This window comes from Tympanuchus pallidicinctus, unplaced genomic scaffold (assembly GCF_026119805.1).
Source record: "Tympanuchus pallidicinctus isolate F22 unplaced genomic scaffold, pur_lepc_1.0 scaffold9, whole genome shotgun sequence".
NCBI lineage: Eukaryota > Metazoa > Chordata > Aves > Galliformes > Phasianidae > Tympanuchus > Tympanuchus pallidicinctus.
Window position 1 is genome coordinate 11,170,415 of NW_026294813.1, and position 9,538 is coordinate 11,179,952.

The 9,538-nt window shown below is 36.8% G+C and overlaps 1 long non-coding RNA gene across 1 annotated transcript; it reads left to right on the forward strand.

Moving 5' to 3' along the window:
• Window positions 1-743: 743 nt before the first annotated feature.
• Window positions 744-8,446, forward strand: LOC128074497 (uncharacterized). Its single transcript, XR_008203213.1, has 3 exons — window positions 744-975; window positions 4,650-4,972; window positions 6,306-8,446. It is a non-coding gene; the product is annotated as an uncharacterized LOC128074497 (long non-coding RNA).
• The last annotated feature ends 1,092 nt before the right edge of the window (window positions 8,447-9,538 follow it).

Genomic DNA, 9,538 nt, shown 5'->3' on the forward strand with positions numbered 1-9,538 from the left:
GATCAGGGAATAAGAGGTGATAATTCGTGATGATTCATCCTGTGATAGCTGCTGGTAGAATTTTGGCCCATGCTAAATAGCATTCACCAGTAAATCCCACAGAGGATTATTTGCAGTAGATGGTACAGACAAGACTGAAACATTTTTTTTCTTCCTTTAAAACGACTCCCCAGTAGGATTTAAGTCCCAGGGAGTGATGTAGTGAATCCAAGAACAGCAAGTTTTCTTGTTCTGCCTCGCCCTGGAATGCAATAAAGATGCATAGCAACCTAGTTTTTACCTTAGGATACCTTCAACTCTGAAGTAAATAGTTAATTGAACGGTACGTAACCTTTAAAACAATTTACTACAAGTGATGAGGTCATTTGTGATTAGTTTTTTTTCTTTCTGGAGCATCCACTATCCTAAAAACAACTAGTGGCAATGTTTCATTATGACCTTCCTACTACTTTCTGCTATATATTTAATCACCTGAGCTTGTAACTCATAGAATAGCAGACTGTATACATATAGGAGGACAGCAAATCTATCTGAAAAACTGAGATACTGATTGGTTACATTTCTTTGAAAAACTGATAGGCGGATCCTACATCTTTATTAGTGCATCTCCAGTCAGAGTAAGTAATACCTGAATCCATTTACATCAGAACATAGTTTAATATGCAAATATATGATAGCTGCTCTGGAAGTAATGCTTTCCATTTGTTTTTATGTTGGCCCATGACGTCAGAGGCTGATGTTGGTGGTACAGCAGTAGATGTTGAATCTTCCCACCAGTACCCCACCACATGTTGCTGTGTGACAGATGGCAGCAAAGGTGCAGTCTGACAAAATGGCATCTGGCATGGAAGTGTGTAAGAAGAATTGGTGTGTCACTGAATTCCTCCACATGGAAAAAATGGTACCCACTGACATTTGCTGACACTTTCTGAACATTTATGGATACCAAAGAGTGGATGTGAGAACAGTGAGGTGGTGAGTGGTGCATTTCATACAATAGCAGTGGCTCACTTCTGCAGGTGCAGATATTTATGAGTGTGGCATGCAGGCTTTTGTTCACTGCCGACAAAAATGCATAGCTAATGGTAACTGTCTTGACAAATAGTGTTTTGTAGCTGAGAATTTTCTGTATTGAATAGTATTATTTATTCTTTGTATCTGTCAGAGTTTCCATGAAAATAAATAGCATCACTTTTGGAGCAAGTGACATACATCATCTGTGCTTGATTATCTGTTGATGATCTGTTGACTTCCTCTGAATACCCCTGCTGGGTTTATGCCTTCCATGTGTGTTTTCTGGATTTCCTGCCCTAAGCAATTGCATAAACATTCTTTTTGAGCAATTTGTATAGATAATCATTACTAAAATTTACAGCAAGTGGGATATTTTAAGAGGCTAAGAATCAAGCCTTTCATAGATTTCATTCAGTCTCAGAGAACTCACTTCATTAAAAATAGTAGAATGAGCAAACAAAGAAGTTTAAGTCCTCTCAAAAGTATGATAGGAGAGTATCACACTGAGCAAAGTCCTCAGGACAGAATCGTTTTCCAAAATTGTACCAATACCCAAATGTGATAGTAATTTTCTTGGCAGAGAAAAGCTATTGTCTTTCAGCCAAGCCAATTAAATATATTCTGTGATTACTTACCTGCCACTAGGAAAAGTAATGCTCAAGTATTTACTCTAGACGTCTTTTTTTCTGGCCTTATTTATGTTTTGTCCCAAAGATCTTGAAATCTTCAACACCAGGTGCTCCAATTCTTTTGGTTTGTAATCCATACCTATTCTTTTATGTTCCCAATGGAATCTGCACATAGTTATTGTTGATCCCCTACCTTTGGTAAATGGGAACTTCTTTGGGGAACAAGGTAGAAGGCATCTTTTAAATATCAAACCTTGGTAGGAATTGATTTCTACACTGCCTTTTTTACTATTGCCTCTTTTCTCAATTTTTATTTATTTCTGCCCTTTTCTCAACTCTCATAAAATTGACAGAACTCACCATGTGTAAAGGACATTTACCACAATATATTTTGCAGTTTTCTTATATCAGTATAAAATTACTTCTACTTTCTAGAAAGTTAAAAAGATAAATTTCAACTTCACCACTTGCTAGAGCCACCAATGGAACAAATTATTTGCTATTTAGTCTCATGATTACACCTGTAGTTTCTTCAGTCTGAATGCTATTTTTAGTGTTTGCAATGATTAAAACTACTACATCGATTGCAGAAAGTTGTCATACTGTAACTTTTAAATATACTTATTTGATTCAGCTATATTTGATGTGTATTTTTTGGGTCAAATTAAGAGTATACTTAAGCACCAGATCTATATTCTAGTCTTACCTCTATATAACAATTTCTTTCTTATGGAGCTATCACGCAACAGATTGACTATATTATATCTAACACGTCTCCACAACAGAAGATGTAATTTGACTTGCTTATATTTAATTAAGTACTGCATGTGAAGTGTGTTAGGTTTAGGACACTATTCCTATTCCTATTAAGCTCACAATGACCTTTGTGACAGAAAACTTTTCTGATAGATTAGACAACCTTGTGCAGATGTTCAAGCTAGATTTTACTTATTTTTGTACCAGTTTCCTTTCATCAGAAAATACATTAAATGTTTTTGAGCTTTTTTATTTATTTGTTTTAGTTCTCCATTTCGTGAACTATATTCTTAATTCAATTTATCAATGCAGCTATTCCCTGATATAGTACTAATTATCTTACTATTGTTGGGACAGTTGCATATTGGTGTCAAGAGAACAGTTTCAATACTTCTTCAATCTACAACAAAAAGAAATCAGATAATATATCAAAAGCATATTTATCTATACATAAGCCTTGTAAATAGTTGTGCTCCTAAAGGCATCAAACATCCTAATTCCATGTACCCCAACTCAGTATGACAGAAGTCTCACCAAACTTGAATCTTCATCATTGTTCAGCCACAAATAAAATGGAAACTATGCCTTTTACTATGAGTTAGACTATGCCAGAGTCTAATCTCTGTCTGAATAAGAATGTAGTGCTGGGAATTTCCAAATGCATCATATTTATTTGTAAACATGGAAATTTGGGCCTTGCTGACTTGGAATACCATGAGAACTCAGATGGACAGCTAAACTTCAGCTCTCCCAGTCCTCAGTCACTCAGACACCAAGAGCTACTCAGTCCCTGAGCACCAGAATTCTGCAAAGAAAGAATTCCTTTCCAAAGAAACAAACTGAAATTAAGTTCACATCTATAGGATTAACTGAATTTTGCTTTCTTTTCAGGAACTGTATTCAAGACATTTCTCGCTGTGGGAATGAAGGTTTTTTCTTAAACTAGATTGCTCTGATGTCATGGGATTGGCAACTAAGTAGTTTTTTTCAATTTAGGACTGATAAAATGTGAATGTCTGGCAAATCCAGACTGCTCAACAAAGCTAGGAATAGATTCAAAATAAGATCTGATAAATGTAATGAAGTAGATGCAGACAATCTCTGTCCCCTTTCCTTTCTGACATCCATGTGCATGCTAACTGCTTTTATGTTTTTGAAGGAGCTGATCTACAGAACAAACAGGACTTGGATGGGTTCTCAACATAAGTTCTCAAAAAGGGAACTATACATCCACCAAAGTACCTCTTTGTACTATATTTAGTAATTATGCATGTCAACTTCGAATAAAAATTCCTACACCATTGCCCATTTTTTTACTTAAAAAAAAAAAAAAAAACAGCAGCAAAACAGAATCATAGAATCCTTCAAGTTGGAAGGGATCTTCAAAGGCATCCAGTCCAGCTCCCCTGCAAAGAACAGGGACATCCACAGCTAGATCAGGTTGCCTAGGTTCTGATCCACCTGGTCTTGAAAGTCTCCAGGGACAGGACAGCGACCATATCTCTGGCAACCTGTTCCAGTGCCTCATCATTCTCACTATAAAAGACTTTTTCCTTATATCCAACCTAAATTTACCCTCTTTGAGCTTGAAACCATTTCCCCTCATTCTATCTCCACAGCCTTGCTATGGAGTCTGAACCCTTCTTTCCTGTAGCTCCTATCAGGTTTCCTCGAATAATTCCCTTCTCTAGCATAAAAAGCCCCAGCTCTTTCAGTCTGTCCTCATAGTAGAGATGTTCCTTTTTTCCAGTCATCAGGGACTTCACCTGATTGCCATGACTCTTCAAATACTGTTGATAGTGGCTTGGCAACTACATCATCTAATTCCCTCAGGACTCTGGAATACATTTCACTGGGACCCACAGACTTGTGGATGTTCAGGTTCCTCAAATGGTCACAAACCTAATCTTTGCTTACATCTGAGCTCCTGCCAAAAATCATTTACAAGGCAATCAGGCAGCTCCCAGCATTTCCAGTATATCTCTCCATAACAAGATTTTATGGCAGAACATGTGGCCAAGGCCAGTCTTACTGATGTACGTGTTGAATTTCTTACCTGGGCAGATCATAACATGCAATTAGATCGTAAAAGACATTCCCAGAGGAAAAAAAGCCTTGAAAGCTCTGTTATGACATTGTGCAAAGAAATATGGCTCCCACGCTTCTCATTAATCTTTAACCTTTCTTCACATTACAAGTTAAATTAGTATAAATGCTGATGTGGTATATCTTTTCTGTTTTTACTTTTAGAGCCAATAAGGACTGTGGAAGATTCAAAAAAATCTTGCTCCAAAAAAAGCATCATCGTGATTAAAATATCCAGCAAGAACTGTGGTTAGTGTGAGATGTAGTCATATATTGCCTGCTGTACTTCTTCTAAGATTTGGTACAATTTGATTCTACTGACTGCTTCAGATGGAAATCACATGACCCCTTACCAAAAAATCAAAGTCTGATTATTCACATTGTACAAAGTTACTGAGAAAGTGGTCAAGAAGTGAATAGAATACAGAAAAAGTACAGACTTGCAAATTGCGGAGATTGAAGAGTGCTTTGAAACACTCCGTGGAAAGGTAAGGAGAAATGGAGTTTCTTTTTCCTGACTGTCTCTAATGGGACTTTTTCTTCTGGGAAGGTGCAATCTGGCTTCTCAAAGGAATACGAGTCTGCTTTTAATATGCAAATTTATACTCCTATTTACAGAATCATAAGGATGGAGACTATGACAGTAAAAACTATAGATGGTTCCAGGCAGGTTAGGTCAGAATGTTGGCACGCAGTAATGCTGTGAGCAATCTCTGAAGCTGTGACTGCCTGAGCTGATGCAGACTATCACCCAAAGATAAGGCAAAAAAATGGTAGCCCAGGAGCAATACAAAATCCATATCAAAATGTCCTTGAATCTGAACAACTCATCTCTATCAGCTGAGCAGTTCAGCATAGCAGTGGCACCATATCATTTCATCTAACCATTTCCTAGTCCGCAGTTTGGGCTTCATCTGCTATCACATCTTCTCCATCGTTAAAAAACAAATTAAAAAAAAAAACAACAAACATACACACAAAAAAAACCACAGCAAATTTCCTCTCTGTATAAAGTGTTGCATATGTTTTGACAATTGAGAGACATTATTTTCTACATCTTTTTTTAGTTGTATCAGGCTTATTAGCATAAGGGTAATCAAATGAAAGAAAAGTAGTTAGCAATACTTTGAAAAATGTACAGTGTGCCAGTGGGATAGGTATCTTCTTTTTTTATGCGTAGGATTGGCAAAGCACAGGCTACAGGTTCCAGAGAAGACAAAACAAACTCTAACCAGAATAGCATGTCTAGTTCATAAAATAAATTATTAATAGTGACAGCACTGGAGGAACAGATAAAACTCCATGGAAAATGGAATCTACTGCTTGGAAGACACAGCAATGCCTACCACACTGCTCTTCTGTTTTTAAGGTGTTATTCCAGAACAACACTCAAAAGCAATTATGTAAAATTTTAGTTGTTTGCATAAGAGGATATGCATAACCAGACAAATGTAGGTGCAAACGTAGGTGCAAGTTTATTTTCCTGTGCTCCAAATGAGATAGCTGTGGTTCAGTTTTCATTTGCCCTTTTATCTCCTTGCAGTGCTAAATATATTAGTTCTTACTGGATATTCACAATATTCTATTCTGAATTTGTATGCAGATTTGTTTCTGCAGCCTTTTCCACAACATGTGGTAATAACACTTCTCTCTCCTGACTGCGCATTCTGCTTTCCTTCAATATTCCTTTGCTTCATGCCAAATTCTCCTCCACTCTGTCTTCCTTGCCTTATATTTAATATCCACAGTGAACACTGTAGGAAGCAATTGACATTCTTCTACAGCTTCTTTCAGAAAGAACTATCCTTTTCTGTGTTTCAGAACCAGTCCAGGAATTCAGACAGGATTCTGAACAGTGTTCTTTGCTGATTATTTTCTACCATGTGTCAGGAGATCTGCCTGACAGCAGGAATTCCTTGAGGAACTGGTTAATACAACTGTGGAGATACAAAACTGATTGTTAAGCTACTTCACATGAAGGAAAAAAAATTACACTGTGGAATATCCCAGTATGGCTCTTGAAACAGTTTTTTCTTTAAAAGTACATGTGGAGTTTGGGTCATTCCTATGTATCTTTTCTATGTGTAAGACTACAGAAAGATCCCTGATTTGTATTTCAGAAATATAAGATAGAATATCTTACCAAGACAGGACAAGGTGAGAAATATGTCTGTGGACAATCTAAATTCTTCCAAGACAATACCACGGCAGTGGACAAAAGAGCTCTATATAACCATTCTTCTCCATCTTTCTTCAGAAGTATGATAATGAATTTTCAGCCACAATCAGACTTTAACAACAGTATCACTGCATTAATGATGGAAAGAATTTACTTTTTTTGTCCTGTTATCTTTGACTGCAGAGCTGAGCATTTCTTATCTTTTCTCCTTATGCTCTGAACACCTTTATTATATACATGAATTATTATTTCCCAGCCATTCCACATTCCTAATGAAATCCTCTGAATAACGGATGTCACAGACCCTCTCTGCGGAACAACTAAATCATCCGCTGTACAAATGTGATTCACTTTCTCTTCTGTTTCCTCATTGCATAAATATTCTGATCCCCGTACTGAGAACATGTATCGGCAGTGCTCAGTCAGGCTCTTGCGTAAAAGGAACTGCCTGAGAGTGGACAACTGATGCGTGTATATGGAGGGGAATCACAGCTGCGTGAACAGGGCTGTGGAGAAGGGGACTCACCATGGCGTGGCCAGTGGAATGACAAACGTCCACCAAGATGGTTATTCCTGACTACCACAACAAATATTCAGGGCTATGTCACTGAAGAGAAGGTTGAGCAATATTTGAGCATATCTGTTTAGAACTGAAAACTGGACTTGTTCCCAGCCCTTCTTTGTAACCCAGAGCTTACAGAGATATGCCAAAAGTACACTTACCCACCCGAGGTGTGCCAGATACAAAGTGGGTAGAGCACAGAACGTTTTAACCTTGCAGCTACACAGACAGCTTTCAACTGCATCTCTGTTTAAACATTCACCATTACAGTACCACCTAATTCTCATACTCACAGACAATGAATATGCAGTCTAGATCATCCCCAGCAAAATACAGTTTGTAGCTGTAAGGCAATTACATATGCCAGGACCATACCACCCTGTACTTTTTTGCCAAAATAAACACATCACAGTGGAGAAATCCATATGTTGTTTATGCTTTACAGAACACACCTCTTTGGCTGACCAGGACCATGGGGAAGATTTGAATGTCACAATAGTCTTACTGAAAATGAACAGAGATTTTTTTTGTTTCTCACTGGTACAGCATTTGTGAAATATTGAGCAAGATAATCTGATACATTTTAAAAAATAGGATTTTTCAATTTTATATCTGTGATTTTTTATCCAAAGAGAAATTCAAATAAAACTTCCATTGGAAAATTTATCCTCTCTGTAAATATACCCTGTTTAACTAAATTCACTGATGTCAAGTAAGTCCTCTTTCTTAGAGGAATGGTATTGATACAGGCATAATACCTTTACCATGATAATAAGTAAATGTAGTCACAAATCTGTGGTATTCTTTCTTTATTTTTCAGTTGATGTCGCACCTGATCGAGGTGACAATATATTTAAGGATATTAACTTTTTCCATGTAGTCATTTGACTTAATACAGCATAGCATCAGTGCAGAGACGTCAACGGGAGGTTTTAGATAGGAAAAAAATACTCAAAAAGTTAGGAGAGGTTTGCCCCTGGGGAAGGCTTTTGTTCACCTTTGCAGGCTGGGAAGTGGCCAGCTGTGCAGCAGCACCACTCACAATGATCTGGTGACTGGACAAAGCTCTAAGCAAACTCTGACTTTTCCATGGCAAAGGAAATAAAATATTTACTGTCTATGTCACCTCTGTGAGGTTCACAGAGTTTTGTGCAGATGCCAAAACTTCTGTGTTTACACAGAAGTTCTTCTATGGTTGCACTTCTAACAGTGTTTACCCAAAGTTGCTATATTTTTAGATTCAGATGTTTTAATATCAAAACCAATGAAGCAGTAATTTTTGAGTAATTTTTTCTTTCATTTATTGTCAGAAATGGATGTTACTCTGGCTGAATTTATCAGGTTTGCCAAGGCTGCCAAGACTTCTTCAGTAAAATGAACCAGGGATTCTACATATTTCTCTGATTCATCCTCATCTTTGATACTCACTTCATTGTTCCAACCTTATATCATTAAAAGATGACACATCTTAGCACATTTCACTTTAGACAAGCACTTCTGACTCAATGAAAAATCTTTCTCCTATCCAAATTTCAAGAAATGACAACATATCCATACCTGACACTTGTTTGTTTTTACTTTCCTTAATTGTCTCTCAATCAGTGCGAGTGAGTGCTGATGAAAAACCTTGGGAAACTAAGTTATTATCTAAGTTGTTAGTGGTCTGCACTGCATATTATTTCAGCATGTATTCTGTTTGTGCATGACATGCATGGAACAGTGTGGCAATGGGGAAAAAGCTCACGTTCTTGTAAATATGCTTATTATTTACTTATTTACTACTTATGACTGTTGCTATTTAATAATAAGGTGAAAAGAACCCACATTTTAATGTTGTGCAAATATGGAAATAAAATCTTAAAAATGAAATGTAATTTAGTTCTTATTGCTTCTATTTTGTGGTATAAATATATATATATTTTTTTAATTGTAATTTAATTGTACATTTAATTGTAAAGGTAAAAATAATTGTATTTTTAATTGACAAAAATAATGTCTTTCATTTAGTTCCGTGGAAACTACAGCACATACAAATACCACAGTAACACTATTTTTTAGAGCAAATTCTCAGTTATAAAACACTATTTCTCAATACAGTCATCACCATTTGCAGATTCACACAGATGAGCCGATTGAGACATTCTTCATTTCATGGTACGACAGCTGTGCGTGGCCATCTGGAATGTGGCTTGTCTTTTGTGTCACTGTCACCACTGCTGAAACACACCATCCACCTCCTCACTGTGTTCACATCCACTGTTTGTTCTCCTTGAACATTCAGCAAGCATAGACAAATGTCATCGGGTGTCATCT